Raw genomic sequence first — 19,174 nt, forward strand, 5'->3', positions numbered from 1 at the left:
TGCTGGAAAATGTGTGGAGTAAAGGGAACCCACTTGCTGTCTTGGTGGGAATGTAAATTGATACAGCCACTATGGAGAACAGTATGGAGTTCCTTAAAAAACTAAAAATAGAGCTACCATATGACCCAGCAATCCCACTACTGGGCACATACCCAGAGAAAATCATAATTCAAAAACACATGTACCCCAATGTTCTTTGCAGCACTATTTACAATAGCCAGCACTATTTACAATAGCCAGTACAATAGCCAAACAACCTAAATATCCATCAACAGATGAAATGATAAAGAAGATGTGGTACATATATACAATGGAATTTTACTCAGCAATAAAAATGAATGAAATTTGGTCATTTGTAGATTTATGGATGGACATAGAGTGTGTCATACAGAGTGAAGTAAGTCTGAAAGAGAAAAACAAATGTCGTATATTAATGCATATATGTGGAATCTAGAAAAATGTTACAGGTGAACCTATTTGCAGGGCATGAATAGAGATGTAGACATAGAGAACGGACATGTGGACAAAGGGGTGGAAGGGGAGGGTGTGATGAATTGGGAGATTAGGATTGACATGCATACACTACCATGTGTAAAATAGATAGGTTGTGGGAACCTGCTGTATAGCACAGGGAGCTCAGCTTGGTGCTCTGTGATGACCTAGATTGGTGGGATGTGGGGGTGGGAGGGAGGTCCAAAATAGAGGGGATATATGTATACATATAGCTGATTCACTTCATTTTACAGCAGAAACTAATACAACATTGTAAAGCAATTATGCTCCAATAAAAATCAAAAATCTATTTTGTCTGATATGAGTATTGCTACTCCAGCTTTCTTTTGATTTCCATTTTCATGGAATATTTTTCCATCCCCTCATTTTCAGTCTGTATGTGTCTGTAGATCTGAAGTAGGTCTCTTGTACACAGCAGATATATATATATATATAGGGGTCTTGTTTTTGTATCCATTCAGCCAGTCTATGTTTTTCGGTTGGAGCATTTAATCCATTTACATTTAAGGTAATTATTGATATGTATGTTCCTGTTTCCATTTTGTTCATTGTTTTGGATTTGTTTTTGTAGGTCTTTTTTCTTCCCTTTCTCTTTCGTTCTCTTTTCTTTTGATTTGATGACTAACTTTAGTGTTGTGTTTGGATTCTGTTTTCTTTTTTGTGTGTGAATCTATTGTAGATTTTCAGTTTGCAGTTACCATGAAGTTTTGATATAACAGTTTATATATGTATATGTATATGTGTGTGTATATATATATATATTGTTTTAAGTTACTGGTCTTTTAATTTCAAATGCATTTCCAATATCCTGCATTGGGCATTGGTGCTCTCCTCTTCTCACAGTTCCTGGTTTTGATATCATATTTGTATGCAGGTGATTTCCTACCTTGACTGTATGTTTGCCTTTAACAGTGAGCTTTTCCATTCAAAATTTTCTTGTTTACTGTTGTGGCCTTTTCTTTCCCACTTAGATAAGTTCCTTTAGCATTTGTTGCAAAGCTGGTCTGGTGGTGCTGAAGTCTCTTAGCTTTTGCTTGTCTGCAAAGCTTTTGATTTCTCCATTGAATCTGAATAAGCACTGTGCTGGGTAGAGTATTCTTGTTTGTAGGTTCTTCCCTTTCATCACCTTAAATATATCATGTCACTCCCTTTTGGCCTGCAGAGTTTCTGCTGAGAAATCAGCTGATAACCTTACGGAAATCCTCTTGTATGTTATTTGTTCTCTTTCCCATGTTGCATTTAATATTTTTTCTTTGTCTTTAATTTTTGTTGGTTTGATTACTATGTGTCTTGGCATGTTCCTCCTTGGGTTTATCCTCCCTGAGACTCTCTGCATTTCCTGGATTTGGGTGACTGTTTCCTTTCCCAAGTTAGGGAAGTTTACAGCTATTATCTCTTCAAATATTTTCTCAGGTCTTTTCTCTCTCTCTTCTTCTGGGACCCCTGTAATGTGAATGTTCGTGCATTTAATGTTGTCCCAGAGGTCTCTTAGACTGTCTTCATTTCTGTTCATTCTTTTTTCTTCATTCTGTTCCATGGCAGTGATTTCCACCATTCTGTCTTCCAGCTCACTTATCCGTCTTCTGCCTCAGTTGTTCTGCTCTTGATTCCTTCCAGTGTATTTTTCATTTCAGTTATTGTATTGTTCACTTCTGGTTTTTTGTTCTTTAGTTCTTCTAGGTCTCTGTTAAACATTCATTGTATCTTCTGAATCTGTGTCTCCATACTTTTACCAAGATCTTGGATCATCTTTATTATCATTTCTCTGTATTCTTTTTTGTGTAGATTGCCTATGTCCACTTCATTTAGTTGTTCTTCTGGGGTTTTACCTTTTTCCTTCATCTGGGACATATTCCTCTGTAATCTCATTTCCACAGGCTGCAGGATTGTAGTTCTTTTTGCTTACTGTCTGTGCTCTGGTGGATGAAGTTGTCTAAGAGGCTTGTGTGGGTTTCCTGATGGGAGGGACCAGTTCCTGCCCACTGGTGGTTGGAGCTGGGTTTTGTCCCTCTGGTGAGAAGAGCTGTGCTCAGGAAGACTTTAAGCAGCCTGTCTGCTGTTGGGTGGGGCTGTGTTCCCACCCTGTTGGTTGTTTGGCCTGAGGCATCCCAAAACTGGAGCCTACAGGCTGTTGGTTGGGGCTAGGTCTTGGGGAGGAAATGGCAGGCTCCAGGAGGGCTCACACAATGAGTACTCTCCAGAAGTACTGCTGCCCTTGTCTTTGTCTCCACAGTGAGCCACAGTTTCCCCTGGCTCTGTAGGAGACTCTTCAGTATTAGCAGGTAGGTCTGACCCAGTGTCTCACGAGGTCACTGCTTTTTCCCTGGGTCCTGGTGTGCACGAGAACTTGTGTGCACCCTCCATGAGTGGAGTTTCATTTTTCCCCCAGTCTTGTGGAATACCTGCGATCAATTCCCACTGGCCTTCAAAGTCAGATTCTCTGGGGTCTCCTCCTCCTGTTGCCAGATCCCCAGGCTGGGAATCCTGACGTGGCACTCAGGACTTTCACTCCTGTGGGAGAACCTCTGTGGCTTAATTATTTTCTGGTTTGTGGATTGTCTACCTGGTGGGTATAGGATTTGATTTTATCGTGATTTCCCCCTTCCTACCATCTCATTATGGCTTTTTCTTTGTCTTTAGATGTAGGGTATCTCTTTTGGTAGGTTCCATCGTTTTTTGTCAATGGTGGTTCAGCAGTTAGTTGTGGTTTTCATGTTTTCATAAAAGGGGTGAACTCACATCCCTCTACATTTCCATCTTGAGACCAGCCTCCAACAAAGTTTATGCATTTTAAGTAAACAATCTTTTACTCATACTTTATGCACTTTTCTGTGATGCTAGACAATTTTATTCATCAAGTGACAGTGAGGTACTTTGGCTTGACTTCAAAACACCTCAAACAGAATACAGTTTAATGAATGAAAGACGTTGAGATGTGAGCTTCATTGTTTCCTCATATAAAAGAGTATGATGACCATATGAATCTCAGGGTATGAAGATTCAGAGTGGACTATATGTTTGTGTAATTCATATTATTATTGGACCCTTATATTTTGAGAATAAAATATTTTTGTATATAACTTTCTTCCCCCCATCCTTGTCACCCCACCCATTCACATATTTTTCCTCCTAAAATGAGATGGAATTTACTGTTTGTAGAATAAACCAGTTTAAGAGAAATATCCACACAGAAATTTGTAAAACACCTTTTTGTACTGGATTCAATCTGTGTGTTTTAATAGCTTTTTATCCCCTCAATTTCATTAGACAAATTGAGATAGATTGCCAGTCTTATTAGCAGTAAGCTGTGAGGTTTGAGCTGGCTCTCCTAGTAAAGGTAAGATTCAGATTGGTGCTGAAGGAAGGCAGAATGCTGGGCATGTTGGAACAGGATATGTGAGAAACGGCGTCAAATAAATACATAGAGATGGGAAGAATGTGTCATGTGTGTGGGGCAACAAGGTGTCTGGTGTGATTTGGGCATAAGATTTGTTTCAAACAATAGGAGATAGGAGCATTGGTAAAGGGAGTGATGGTGGGAGGGAGGGAGAAGGAGAAAGAGAGTGGAAGAGAGAGTGCGGGGGAGATTGAAGCAATAGGAAAGTAGAGGAAATTGACTGAGGGCATTGAATGCCAGAGTAAAGATTATAAGCTTGATCTGATAAACAATAAAGAATCCTTCTAAATTCTTAATCTAAGAGTGAAGACTAGTGTTGGTCATGATGAATGTATGGTTTTGGAAGATTAATTTAGTTTCAATGTGCAAGATGGATAGAATAGGAGAAATACCTTGGTGGCAGAGAAATTGATTTATTTGCTATTGTAGTAATCCTTTTATTGTCTTAGACTATTATTAATTGCCAATCTTTTTTTTGATTTATAAGAATTCCAGTTTAAGTTGGCTGATGTGTGACTCACATTCCTTAGGGAACATTTGGACTCAGGGTATTGTCATTTTTGTGACTTTGAGCATTTGAGAACTTGATCACAGTTAGGAAGTAAAGAGTGGTATAATGGGAAACATAGGATCCTTTATTTATGTAGAAAGAAGCATTACTATTTGGCCATTGGGAAGTGATATGATGTCAATTAGGATTCCATTTAATATACAGAGTGAAATTAGAAAAATAAATATTAAAAAAATAACCCCTGTATTCTAGTCGTTTCCATTTTTAAACCTGGAAAATTGTAAAGGAAAGATAAAAGACCCATATCATTCCTTTTAAAATTATTAATGGCTTTAGAGATAATATAATAAATGATGATAGTTCTTATTAGATGTAAACTCTATCTTCCTAGAATCAGCAATACATTTGATGTTTTTAATATTAATTTCAACAGAAAATTGGCAATATATCAAGTTTTTTAATCAGAAAAGTGTATTTGGAAGTAAATGTTGAAAAACGTAATCACATTTTAAGAAATTAACACAAAGATATCTATGTAAGAGAAACTTCATCTATACTTCAGATGGATGAGATTTATAGATGTAAAGTCACCTATAAAAAGTCTGAGAGTAAGCATTGGATAATGGCATTTTATTGCACGTCAATATTTTCTTATCAGATTTCTTCAGAAGGTATGCTAATAATATTAAAGTTTTAATTACTATTCCTCAGTACACAGTACCTACTAACCTGGAACTAGAAATGTGTAATTAACAGTTTTCAATACACATATAAGATTGTAATAAGGATAATTCATCTTACAAATGATGAAATACTTTATTGACTCTCTTGTACATTTAAAACTTGGAAAGAAAGTTACACTATTCTAACATTTCAAAATTGTGTCTCAAAGCACTTAAAGGAAAATGCAGCTGGACCTGGAATATGTTTCCATTATTTTCTCACCTCATCTAAGTTGTGGTTGATGGCCTGTGGGGCACTATTAGTATCATTTATTAGAAGTAAAATAAAGCAAGGTAAAATGTTCAAATTACAGTGATTATGTTGCATCACTATAGTTTTAGTAGAAATAAAAGTGAAATTGGCTATCTTTTTAAATGAGGGTCTTAATGAAGTCTTTGAATCAGAAAATAATGCAAACTTTTGGCTTTAGTCAGTCCTCTTGAGTTATGCTACAAGTGAGTATTCCTTCCCTTGTGAGGCTACTGTTTTCAATGCTTTTTACTTTGACAGGGAAGACATGCCTCCATGTCTTTATTCATGCTGTTTCTTGTGCTTAGAATGTCACCCAACTTACTTCTTTAAATATACATTTTTACATTAAAATATTATGAACTACATTTTAGACACAAAAGATGAAGAATAATAATAAAAGGAGCAATAATGTACCCACCATCTAGTTAAGAAATAGAATATTACTTGTACCAGCAGTCCCTCATATGCCTCTATCTAATTGAAACCCCTTTCTTCCCTCTCAGATGAAGTAAGCACTCTTAATTTTGTATGAATATTTCTCTCTTGCTTTCCTGTACAGCTATAGCCTCTATGCAGATTTCCTTGAACAACATGTTATTTAGTTTTGCCAGCTTTTGTACTTCATGTAAATGGAATGATATCATACATATTTTCCCAACTTGCTTCATTTATTCAAAGCAGTGTTTGTAAAATTCATCTATATTGTTGCATGTAAATCTAGTTCATTCATTTTCACTGAATATAATATTTCAGTTAACAAATATACCACCTGCAAATCCACCTGGATGTACTGTTTTTCTAACAGACAGATTTTAAATCCCTGATTCAATTTGTCATCTCTGTAAGACTAATTAGGCTGTATGTTTCCTCATAAGTCAGTTTTAGAAAATTTTATTTTTCTACCATCTAGGTTTTTTAAATATTTAGGCATAAAGTGGTTTATAATTTTTGTATACTTTTGTTAAGGTTTCTGGGGCTTCATTGATCTAAGGATTTTTATTCTTCAACAGTTATGAAAAATTCTCAGCCATTATATTTTTATATATTGAATATTTCACTTTTCCCATTCTCACTTTAGTCTCCTTCTAGAATTTGGATTAGATCTATGTTAGACTGTCTCACTGTATTCTCCATGTCTTTTCACTTCGCTTTTATATTTTCCACTTTTTGTATCTGTGGATTTCATTTGAGATAATTTCTTAGGAAGTATTTTTCAGTTCACTAATTCTCCTTTAGATGTGCCTAAAATGTTGTTTAATCCACTGGCTAAATTTTAAATTTCAGTGTTTATATTTTTTATTTCTAGATATTGTGTTTTGTTCCTTTTCAACTTAGTTTGGTCATTCCTCAGTCATATTTTCAAGTTTTCCTTTTATCTATTTAATATTTAATAATACTTTTTATATTCTGACCTAGTCAATACTAAATCTAAAATCTTTACTGTTATGTCTGTTAACCTTTTTTTTTCCAGCTGGCTCTCACTTATGGTACCTCATTTATTTGTTTGTTTTGATATTTTGAAATATGAGTTACATATTTTCTTTGGAATTTCATTTTTGGAAATTCTGTGTGACCTTGAGTAAAAATGTGTTATTCCTGAAAGCTTTGCATTTTATTCTGATGGGGGCACTACCCATCTGAGACAACTTTAAATTCTACACTAGAGACTTTTATAACCACAAAGGTACTGTAAATTTGTAAGAAACACATGTGAGGGATGGTTATCTTTATGAATTCTGAGGGACAATTTAGTTCTATGTATTTTATAATTTCCATTATGATATTTTCTTAAACCTGAATTATTTAGTAATGGATATTTTTTAGTATCCTAAGGAAAGTAATGGCTGCTTTGTAACTGATAGCTACTGTAGGTAGAGAATGTGGTCTGTATTATATAATATAATTGTAATTGTTTTTAATGCTTAAAACACAATAAATTTCCATAAACTGAACATACCTATGTAACAAGCACCTAAATAAGGAAACAGAACACTGCTAAGCATCCCAGAAGCACCATTTGTTCTCCCTTCCAACAAGAAAACTATTATCCTGACTCCATGTATTATATATTTGAAAATGATTATTTCATTTAAGTACAACATGCTTTCAGAAAAAGTGCATAAATCATGATTTCTTAGTTTAATGTATTTTCACCTTTTAAATACTCTCATAAGACAACTATACATATCAAGAAATAAAATTTTTCAAATCTTTATTCTGTAGAACTTGAACTTACACAGAGCTGTATGTCAATTATATTAGCAAAACTGGAAGAAAAAAATTTAAAAAGATGTAGGAATTTTAGGAAATAATCAGATAAGTGTACATTCGCATTCATCCCCTGTTTGGCTAATGTGTTTAACAAAATTTATTTCATTAAATAAATTGTAAAGCAACCATATTCCAAAGGAAAAAAAAGAATGTTCATAAAGACATTTTTCATAATAGCAAAATACTCAAAACCATTCAAATAAATTAATACATTGCATTACTGTTAAAAAAAGAAATACTCTATAGAAATGAAAATGAAGAACTAAAGCTATATTCAAAAGTGTGGATGAATCTCACAAGCATAATATTAAGCAAAAGAAGGCAAACACAAAACAGTACATACTGCATGCTTCTATGTACGTAAAACTCAATCCATTAAAAAAAATGAGGCTAGAAATCAGGAAAGTAGTTTTCTTTGACAAAGTGGGAGATTAGTAAAAAGGAGGGGCAGAGGAAGTATAGTTGTTTTACATTGCTGTGTCAGTTTCTGCTGTACAGCAAAGTGAATCAGCTATACCTATACATATATCCCCTCTTTTCTAGATTTCCTTCCCACTTAGGTCAACACAGAGCACTGAGTAGAGTTCCCTGTGCTATATGGTAGGCTCTCATTAGTTATCTATTTTATACACAGTAGTGTATATATGTCAATCCTAATCTCCAAATTCATCCCACCCACCCCCTTTCCATCTTGGTATCCATACGTTTGTTCACTATGTCTGTGTCTCTATTTCTGCTATGCAAATAAGATCATCTATAGCATTTTCCAGATTGCACATATATGTGTTAATATACGATATTTCTTTTTCTCTTTCTGACTTCACTCTGTATGACTGTCTCTAGGTGCATCCACATCTCTGCAAAAGACACAGTTTCTTTCCTTTTTATGACTGAGTAATATTCGATTTTGTATATGTACCATATCATTATTGATTCCTCTGTTGATGGACATTTACGCTGCCTCCAAGTCCTGGCTATTGTAAATAGCATTGCAATGAACACTGGGGTGCATATATCTTTTCGAAGTATGGTTTTCTTTGGGTATATGCCTAGGAGTGGGATTGCTGGGTCATATGACAGCTTACTTTCAGTTTTTTTAAGGAACCTCCATACTGTTCTCCATAGTGACTGTATCAATTTACATTCCCACCTACAGTGGCAAAGGGTTCCCTTTTCTCCACACCCTCTCCAGCATTTATTGTTTCTAGATTTTTTGATGATGGCCATTCTGACCGGTGTGAGGTGATACCTCATGGTAGTTTTGATTTGCATTTCTCTAATGATTAGTGATGTTGAGCATCCTTTCATGTGTTTGTTGGCCATCTGTATGTCTTCTTTGGGGAAATGTCTATTTAGGTCTTCTGCCCATTTTTTCATTAGGTTGTTTGTTTTTTTAATATTGAGCTGCACAAGCTGTTTGTATATTTTGGAGATTAATTCCTTGTCAGTTGCTTCATTTGCAAATATTTTCTCCTATTCTGAGGGTTGCTTTTTTACCTTGTTTATGGTTTCCTTGGCTGTGCAAAAGGTTTTAAGTGTAATTAGGTTCCATTTGTTTATTTTTGTTTTTATTTTCATTACTCTAGGAGGTGGGTCAAAAAAGATCTTGATGGATTTATGTCAAAGAATGATCTACCTATGTTGTCCTCTAAGAGTTTTATAGTGTCTGGCCTTACATTTGGGTCTTAAATCCATTTTGAGTTTATTTTTGTGTATGGTGTTAGGGAGTGTTCTAATTTCATTCTTTTACATGTAGCTGTCCAGTTTTGCCAGAACCACCTATTGAAGAGACTGTCTTTTTTCCACTGTATATGCTTGCCTCTTTTATCAAAGATAAGGTGACCATATGTGCGTGGGTTTACCTCTGGCCTTTCTATCCTGTTCCATTGATCTATGTTTCTGTTTTTGTGCCAGTACCAAACTGTCTTGATTACTGTAGCTTTGTAGTATAGTCTTAAGTCAGGAAGCCTGATTCCTCCAGCTCCATTTTTCTTTCTCAAGATTGCTTTGGCTATTCAGGGTCTTTTGTGTTTCTGTACAAATTGTAAAATTTTTGTTCTACTTCTGTGAAAAATACCATTGGTAATTTGACAGGGATTGCAATGAATCTGTAGATTGCTTTGGGTAGTATAGTCATTTTCACAATATTGATTCTTCCAATCCAAGAACATGATATATCTGTGTTTGTGTCATCTTTAATTTCTTTCCTTAGTATCTTATAGTTTTCTGCATAGAGGTCTTTTGCCCCCTTAGGTAGGCTTATTCCCAGGTATTTTATTCTTTTTCTTGCAATGGTAAATGGGATTGTTTCCTTAATTTCTCTTTCTGATCTTTCATCATTAGTGTATAGGAATGCAAGTGATTTTTGTGTATTAATTTTGTGTCTTGTAACTTTACTAAATTCAATGATTAGGTCTAGTAGTTTTCTGGTGGCATCTTTAGGATTTTTTATGTATAGTATCATGTCATCTGCAAACAATGACAGCTTTATTTCTTCTTTTCCAATTTGGATTCCTTTTATTTAATTTTCTTCTCTGATTGCTGTGGCTAGGACTTCCAAAGCCATTTTGAATAATAGTGGTGAGAGTCAACAGTCTTGTCTTTTTCCTGATCTTAGAGGAAATGCTTTTAGTTTTTCACCATTGAGAATGGTGTTTGCTGTGTGTTTGTCGTATATGGGCTTTATTATGTTGAGATATGTTCCCTATGTGCCCACTTTCTAGAGAGTTTTTGTCAGAAATGGGGGTTGAATTTTGTCAAAAGCTTTTTCTGCATCTATTGAGATGATCATATGGTTTTTATTCTTTAATTTGTTAATATGGTGTATCACATTGATTGATTTGCGTATATTGAAGAATCCTTGAATCCCTGGGATAAATTCCACTTGATCATGATGTATGATCCTTTTCATGTGTTGTTGGGTTCTGTTTGCTAGTATTTTGTTCATGAGTTTTGTGTCTATGTTCATCAGTGATATTGGCTTGGAATTTTCTTTTTTGTGATATCTCTGTCTGGTTTTGGAATCAGGGTGATGGTGGCCTCATAGAATGAGCTTGGGAGTGTTCCTTCTTCTGCAATTTTTTGGAAGAGTTTGAGAAGTGTAGGTGTCAGCCCTTCCCTAAATGTTTGATAGAATTCTCCTGTGAAGCCATCTGGACCTGGACTTTTGTTTGTTGGAAGATTTTTAATCACAGTTTCAATTTCATTACTTGTGATTGGTCTGTTCATATTTTCTATTTCTTCCTGGTTCAGTATTGGAAGGATGTACTTTTCAAAGAATTTGTCCATTTCTTCCAGTTTGGCCATTTTATTGACTTAAGTTGCTTGTATTAGTCTCTTATGATCCTTTGTATTTCTGCAATGTCAGTTGTAACTTCGTTTTAATTTCTAATTTTGCTGACTTGAGTTCTCTCTCTTTTTTTCTTGATGAGTCTGGTTGAAGGTTGATCAATTTGTTTTTCTTCTCAAAGAGCGAGCTTTTAGTTTCATTGATCTTTGCTATTGTTTTCTTCATTTTTATTTCATTTATTTCTGCTCTGATCTTTATGTTTTCTTTCCTTTACTAGGTTATTTTGTTGTTGTTGTTCTTTCACCATTTGCTTTAGGTGTATGGTTAGGTTGTTTATTTGAGATTTTTCTTATTTCTTGAAGCAGTATCATATTGCTATTAACTACCTTCTTAGACCTGATTTTGTTGCATCCCATAGGTTTTTGGTCATGGTGTTTTCATTGTCATTTGTTTCCAGGTATTTTTTGATTTCCTTTTTGATTTGTTCAGTGATCTCTTGGTTAATTAGCAGCATACTGTTTAGCCTCCTTGTGTTTGTGCTTTTTACATTTTTTTTCCTGTAATTGATTTCTAATCTCATAGCGTTGTGGTCGGAAAGATGCTTGCTATGATTTAAGTTTCATTTAATTTACCGAGACTTGATTTGTGACCCAAGATGTGATCTGTCCTGGAGTATTTTCCGTGTGTACTTGAGAAGAAAGTGTATTCTGCTGCTTTTGGATAGAATGTCCTATAAATATCAATTAATTCTATCTTGTCTAATGTATCATTTAAGGCCTGTGTTTCTTTATTAATTTTCTGTCTGGATGATCTATCCATTGGTGTAAGTGGAGTGTTAAAGTCCCCCAATATTACTGTGTTACTGTTGATTTCCCCTTTTATGGTTGTTAGCTTTTGCCTTATGTATTTTTGGTGCATAAATATTTATAATTTTTATATCTTCTTCTTGTATTGATTCCTTGATTATGAGTATTGCTACTCCAGCTTTCTTTTGATTTCCATTTGCATGGAATATCTCTTTCCATCCCCTCACTTACAGTCTGTATGTGTCCCGAGCTCTGAAGTGGGTGTCTTTTAGACAGCATATATACAGGTCTTGTTTTTGTATCCATTCAGCCAGTCTGTGTCATTTGGTTGGAGCATTTAATCCATTTACATTTAAGATAATTATTGATATTTATGTTCCTATTACCATTTTCTTAATTGTTTTGGGTTTGTTTTTGTAGGTGTTTTTCTTCTCTTGTGTTTCCCGCCTAGAGAAGTTCCTTTAGTGTTTGTTGAAAGTTGGTTTGGTGGTGCTGAATTCTCTTAGGTTTTGCTTGTCTGTTAAGCTTTTGATTTCTCCATTGAATCTGAATGAGATCCTTGCTGGGTAGAGTATTCTTGGTTTTAGTTTTTTTCCCTTTCATGACTTTAAGTATATTTTGGCACTCCCTTCTGGCTTGCAGAGTTTCTGCTGAAAAATAAGCTGATAAGCTTATGGGTATTTCATTGTATATTATTTGTTGCTTTCCTCTTGCTGCTTTTAATACATTTTCTTTGTATTTAATTTTTGTTAGTTTTATTAATATGTGTCTCAGAGTGTATCTTCTTGGATTTATCCTGCATGGTATTCTCTGTACTTCCTGGAACTGGGTGATGATTTTCTTCCCCATGTTAGGGAAGTTTTCAACTATAATCTCTTCAAATATTTTCTCAGACTCTTTCTCTTCTTCTTCTCGGACCCTTATAATTCGAATGTTTTTGCATTTAATGTTGTCCCAGAAGTCTCTGAGACTGTCCTCATGTCTTTCATTCTCTTTTTCTTTGTTCTGCTCCATTGCAGCTATATCCACCATTCTATCTTCCAGCTCACTTATCCATTCTTCTGCCTCAATTATTCTGCTATTTGTTCCTTCTAGTGTATTTATCATTTCAGTTATTGTGTTGTTCATCACTGATTGTTTGTTCTTTATTTCTTCTAGGCCCTTGTTAAACATTTCATGTATCTTCTCAATCTGTGCCTCTATTCTATTTCTGAGATCTTAGGTCATCTTTAGTATCATTACTGTAAATTCTTTTTCAGGTAGATTGCCTATTTCCTCTTCATTTATTTGGTCTTGTGGATTTTTACCATGCTCCTTCGTCTGCAACATATTTCTCTGTCATCTCATTTTGTCTAACTTACTGTGTTTGTGGTCTCCTTTCTGCAGGCTGCAGGGTTGTAGTTCCGTTTGTTTCCATTTTCTGCCCCCTGGTGGATGATCATAAAGGGTGTCAAATGGCTTGATGCTTTTACAGTGCACACTTATATATTATGAAGTATGTCCTTAACAAATCTGATGCTTTCTTTACAGAGTTCCTTTCTTCACCTTTTCTTCAATGGATTAGCTGTTCAAGGTGGAGTGACAGGATGTCCTGAACTCAGTCCACCGTATTGGTTCTTAGCTTTCTTTTCAGATGACTTCAATATCTGAAATGAACACATCAAAGTTTCATCCACACTCATCATTCCACCAGCATTATCAAACTTGCCAAAGTAATTTGGGGCTGAAAATATGGTTACCAATTATCACTTAGCAAAGATTTCATATCCATTTTCCACCACCTGATGAGCTTGACAAATCAAGTCTAAATCATGGCGATTCAGAAATTTACCAGTGACAACAGCTCCAAAAGTGAAGGAAACACTATGACCATTTTCTTCCCAAACTTGCACTTCCTTGTCTGGGTCAGACCACAACAAATCACAGAGCAAACCTGACCTGTGTCAGGGACTTCAGTAGGTCTCATAATTCTCCAAATCTGCTCCATAGATTGCAGGCCTGGTAACAGTCTTCCATGACAACAGAAAATCTTCTCATCCACTATGGCAGCTGTAGGCAGACAGTTGAAACAATCAGTTAAGGTCTTCCATAATTTAATATTAAACCTTCTTTTGCATTAATCATAGAATCCATAAATGCAATTGACTCTAGCACAGTCATGTTTACCTCTTAAGAGAAAGAAATTCCCTGGATATTTGATTTTATAAGCCAATAGCAAACAAATGGTTTCCAAAGACTGCTTTCCTCTGTCCACATAATCTCCTAAGAAAAGATAGTTGGCTTCTGGGGGAAAGCATCTGTATTCAAATATTCACAGCAAATCTGTATACTGTCCATGAATACCTCCACAAATTTTCAGTGGCCCTTCCAATTCCAAAATAATAGGCTGGCTGAGAAAGTTCTCCCGAGATTTGATACATAAGCCCTGAACTTCTGCTTCAGTCATCTGCACAAAATTCCTGGACAACATCCATACACCTCTAGCAGTCTGGTGATAAGACTGTCCACATTCAGTTCCCCATCTGCCATCTTGTTGGCACTAGATGCTCCATCCTGGGGAACAAGGGCTTCTCAGGCACGGGGGCTGTGACAACAGCTTGGCATTCCCTTATCTACGAGTCATGCAGCGTTTTGACCCCGGTTCCAACTCCTCCTTCCCCCACGCCCTCCCCCTCCCCCCTCCCCACCAAGTAGTGGAGGGCACACACACTCGAAGACACCCATGATAAAGAAAGAAAGAAAGAAAGAAGTGGAGCCTCCACAAACCAGGCCATGTCAGACCCAGCAGCCCTAAACATTCTTGTATATATCTTTTGGTACACAAATATACACAATTCTGTACATTCTATATACAATACTGTAGATGTGGAATTATTTAACCAAAGGAATATGCTAATTTATACTTTGTACATGAATGAAGGAGATTATTTGTCTCTCAGTATTGTCACCAGCACCTAGTGTCACTAATCATTTGAATTTTAGTATTTCAGGTGGGTTTGTTGTAGTATTTCATTGTGGTTTTAATTTGCATCTCCCTGATGACTAATGAAGTTGATTATCTTTTTATATGCTTAATGGCTATATTGATATCCTCTTTTGTGAAGTGTTTGTTCAAATCTCTTACCCATTTTTCTATGGCTGTCTTTTTTACTTTTATTTTTTTAATTTACTTGTAGGAATATATATTAAGAATATGACGTCTTTGTCATATATATGTATTACAAATATCTTCTCATGCTCTGTGACTTTCTTTTTGATATTTTAAGAGACTCATTTGATGAAAGGGTCTTAATTTTAATCAAGTCTAATTTATCAATCTTTTCCTTTATAGTTAGTACTTTCTGTTCTAATTTAAGAATATTTTGTCTCTCTCAAAATCTGTGAAGGCATTCTTCTATATTATTTTCTAAAAGCTGTATAATTTACCTTTCAAACTTAGGGCTATGATTCATTTCAAACTACTTTTTTCTGAATAATGTCAGTATTCAATTTTCCGTACGGATTTCTAATTGATCTAGGATCATTTATTGAAAAGATCCATTTCTTCCCACTGCATTACATTTGCTGACTAAAACATTATTCACAATCTAAAAGTTGAGGGTAATGTTTTAATCAGCAGGAATTTTTAGGGCTTCAAGCCCAGGAGGCAGCATATCAAGTAACCCTGAGAGAATAGCTCCAAGGAGGCGGGGTGGGGGAGCTAGGATATATAGGAGTTTTGCAACAAAGGGTAGGTAGTAGGAACATCAAAAATTACTGTTAATTAAAGAAAACCAGATATCCCAAGTTAAGTAATTTAGCACCTTTTGGTATGCTAAATACCAAAGGGAGGATGTATGGGAAGATGCAAGATTCTGGGCTCACTGAAATCATTCCTTTGATATGCACCTCAGCTATCTGGGGCCAATATCCTGTGTTTTCACATCCTGAGTTTTCTCAGGGCTCACCTTAGGACGTGGTTACAGTCTGATGGCTGCTAAATGACAGGTATTCTTTTCCTTCCTGAGTTCCCTTAGGGCTCACCAGCTCACCATTAGCAGTGGCTGCAATCGCTGATGACTGTGACATCCTTTGTTTACTATGGCAGACAACATTCCATTTATCACATTCTCAAGTGGAGAATTTAAAGTTATCAGTGAGCATCCTTATGACCATTATTTTTAAATGTTCATTAATTAAATCTCTTCTCTCAGTTTCATTAATGTATTTTTCTGAGATCTTATCTTGTTCTTTTGTTTGGACCAAATTCCTCTGTTTCTCCATTTTTCTTGACATTCTGTGTTGATTTCTATGCATTGGATAAAACAGCCACCACTCCTAGTCTTGAAAGAGTGACCTTGTGTAAATGATGAAACATTATTCAAACTTGCCCTAGCTCTTGGTTGTCTCTCAAACCTTTGTGATTGTCCAAGCAACTTATTTTACTTTTAATATCTCCTAGTAGTTGTGGGTATGACAACGTAACCAAGCAGGACCATATAGGGCCTTCCTGGGACAGGCCTTCCTGCGTATCCTCTGCTTTAGCTCCTCTCTGAAGTACCTACATAGTATTTGATGCAAATTTCCTGAGTTGTTTTGCAGATGTGAACCTCCCCAAAATGGAAGAACTACTTGATGACCATGAGCACATAGCCCCAGGCCTCTTGGAGCCTAAGGGCTGATAATGTTAACCCCTGTGACACCACCCTGCTGCCTCACCATCAGCCAATCAGAGAATTGTGCACAAGCTGATCATGTATCCTATGACCCACCCCCTTCCTGGCCTTTAAAAATGCTTTGCCAAAACCCTTAGGGGAGCTCAAGGCTTTTCAGGGCATGAGCCACCTCATCTCCTTGCATGGCCTTGCAATAAACCTTTCTCTGCTCCAAACTCCGATGTTTCAATTTGTTTGGCCTCACTGTGCATCAGGCACACGGACTTGCATTAACAATTTTGGCGAAGCCAGCCTAGGTGTCCACAACTGTGGCAGGTCGACCCTGGCCTGGGGAAGCCCCTTCCCTGAGCTGTCAGTGGCTGCTGGAGCCCATTTTGCGCTGGGGGTCTCAGAGGGACTGTCCCCAACAGGCGCTGGCCACCCATGGCATGAGGTTGTTTGGAGCCAAGAAACGTCCAGAGCTGAGGTCCACATTCAGTGTCAATGGGTGAGTCGCTTCAGCTTATGCAGGCTGGGAATTCTCTCCACTCTGTTTGGGCTGCTTCCCTTGTGGAAAGTGAGCCACTTGAGGGTAAGTTGCTCCAGTGTGCACACCAGGAACATATTCCTTCAATTTGGGCTTTTCCTTTATGGGACAAGCCAATATGTTTGGTTGAGGTACCCTGTTGCAGAGGGGAATTGTTGTTGAACTCTACCTGATTTGGGAACTGGTTCATTTGCGAGAGCTGGGCTTGGTGGAGGCTTCCGTTTTGGAATGAAAGGGGAATTCTGGACTACACCTCTTCTGATTTTCTGTCTGTGTGACCATAGCTTAGTTGTTGTTTGTGTTTTTATGTATATCATTTTGGCATGAGCCACTCATGGTCCATTCTTTTTTGGGAGCCAGGCCACTCTGGACCCTCCATCTGGGAATGGAGGTGGAATTTCTGGGCTACGCCTCGTTTGATTCTTTGTTTGTAGGACCATGTATTTGTTGTTTGTATGTGTGTTAGTACTTTCATTGGCCAGTTGAGACGTCTTTGGTGAATAGTGGGGCTTGTGTGTGACAAAACCAGAGCACCCTTCCCTATTGCTTTGGTTTCGCCTGCGGTAGAGTGTTGATTAGAATTTTCTTCCTTTTGGGGGCTAGGGGGAACTGTGACCCTGAGAGACCAATTTGAATTGCTGTTTGCTTGATATTTGACAACACCGGCCGTGAATAATTAAGAGATCTTTATCTATGCTCCCTAAAAGAAAGAAAATGCCTCAATACTCCCGGAGATCTGGAGAGCAAAGGCCCCTAATGGCTTGGCTATTATATCAAAGTGGGTCTCTTGCAATTCCTTTTATCTTGAGGGTATGTATGTGTATGTGAATGAGTATCTCAGTACCTGAGTCCAAATCCCTTTTTCTCTTCCTGGTTTTGCTGAAAAAGGGGCATGCGAATGTGAGCGGATGATATGTATTATTGTATTTGTTTGTTTAAACTGAGGTGGATATTTGGGGACTGGGAAAAAGAAAGTTCCTGGAAAATAGCCTGAGAAGGCTGGGTTTTGTTTTAGTTAGAAGAGGAATTTGCATTTCTCTTCCTGTGCCTTTGAGACATAAATGATCTACCTGGGCTCTCTGGAGCTTATCTAATCAATCTGTGTTGCTTGGAACTGAAGAAAAAGGGGATGCAGGAATAACATTCATAACTGCCTGGAATGTTCCCTTAGCCAAACTTTAATTCATAAGCTTCATAAGGGTGTGAAGAAACTTACAGTATAACCTATTACTTATAAAAATGTGAAAGAGGTCTAACAGGGACAGGATACTTTCTTCCAAGGGAGACTAAGGGAGGCTTTTAGGAAGTATACGAATGTGGATCCTCCCTCCCCCAAGGAACAGGCCCTTTTGACCATGCATTTCATAGCCCAGTCTGCCCCAGACATCAGGCGCAAAAATCAGAAAGAAACTACTGGTCCTCAGACACCAATGAATGATTTGTTCCAATTGGCTTATTTGGTTTTCAATAATACAGATACGGTTAAAAAGGCTGAATGCACCCAGAGAAATATGCAAAAGGCCCAGATGATGGCAATGGCTTTGACCCCTCAGAGACCACCAAAGGGGAAGCAAAGTTATCCAAGGAGAAACTTGCCTGTATCTTTGAGATGCAAATGTCCTATCTGGTCTTCTCTGCCATCCTTTTAAAATGCAAATTTTGAAAAAAGGATAATTTAGAAATTGACTTGTCAAGGGTAAATAAAAATCTTAAGTGTCTTTTTTTGCAAATATTTAGCCATCTAGACAGTGAGCTTGATTTGTTCCATCTTCCAGAAACTTAATTTTAATCCAACCTCTTTTGTAAACTGATGGGTTTTACATTGCTGTACCAGACTCAGGGCTGAAATTTTGAAATGGGAGCTATGAGGTCTCTCTGCTTGTGTGTTTGTATGTGTCTTTGTCTTTGGATAATATTGCTGAGGTTAATTTGTAAATGAGCTCTATAATTGGCTTAAAGAAAAGTAAGTGCTTACAAATCAAACAATTCTAAATACAAGAGAAATTAAGCTAAATTAATCTCAGGTTCATGTGAACTGGGAAATATTCAGTATTAAATTAATACCTGGTATTAATGTTTAAGTTTGTTGTTCTAATTAATTAGACATGTCTTTAGAGTCATCAACATTAAGTATAATATTTTACTATACCTAGGATTAATAGAAGTTAAGTGAAATCTTGTTGTATCTGTTGCAAATTTGTCAGCAAGAAAAATAACTTGATATGATGAAA

The 19,174-nt window shown here is 36.5% G+C and overlaps 1 pseudogene across 1 annotated transcript; it reads right to left on the reverse strand.

Moving 5' to 3' along the window:
- Positions 1-937: 937 nt before the first annotated feature.
- On the reverse strand, positions 938-14,415 carry LOC309653066 (serine/threonine-protein phosphatase PP1-beta catalytic subunit pseudogene; annotated as a pseudogene). Its single transcript has one exon. The product of its transcript is annotated as a serine/threonine-protein phosphatase PP1-beta catalytic subunit pseudogene (transcript).
- Positions 14,416-19,174: the final 4,759 nt, after the last annotated feature.

This window comes from Balaenoptera physalus (assembly GCF_965194825.1).
Source record: "Balaenoptera physalus genome assembly, chromosome: X".
NCBI classification, from domain to species: domain Eukaryota; kingdom Metazoa; phylum Chordata; class Mammalia; order Artiodactyla; family Balaenopteridae; genus Balaenoptera; species Balaenoptera physalus.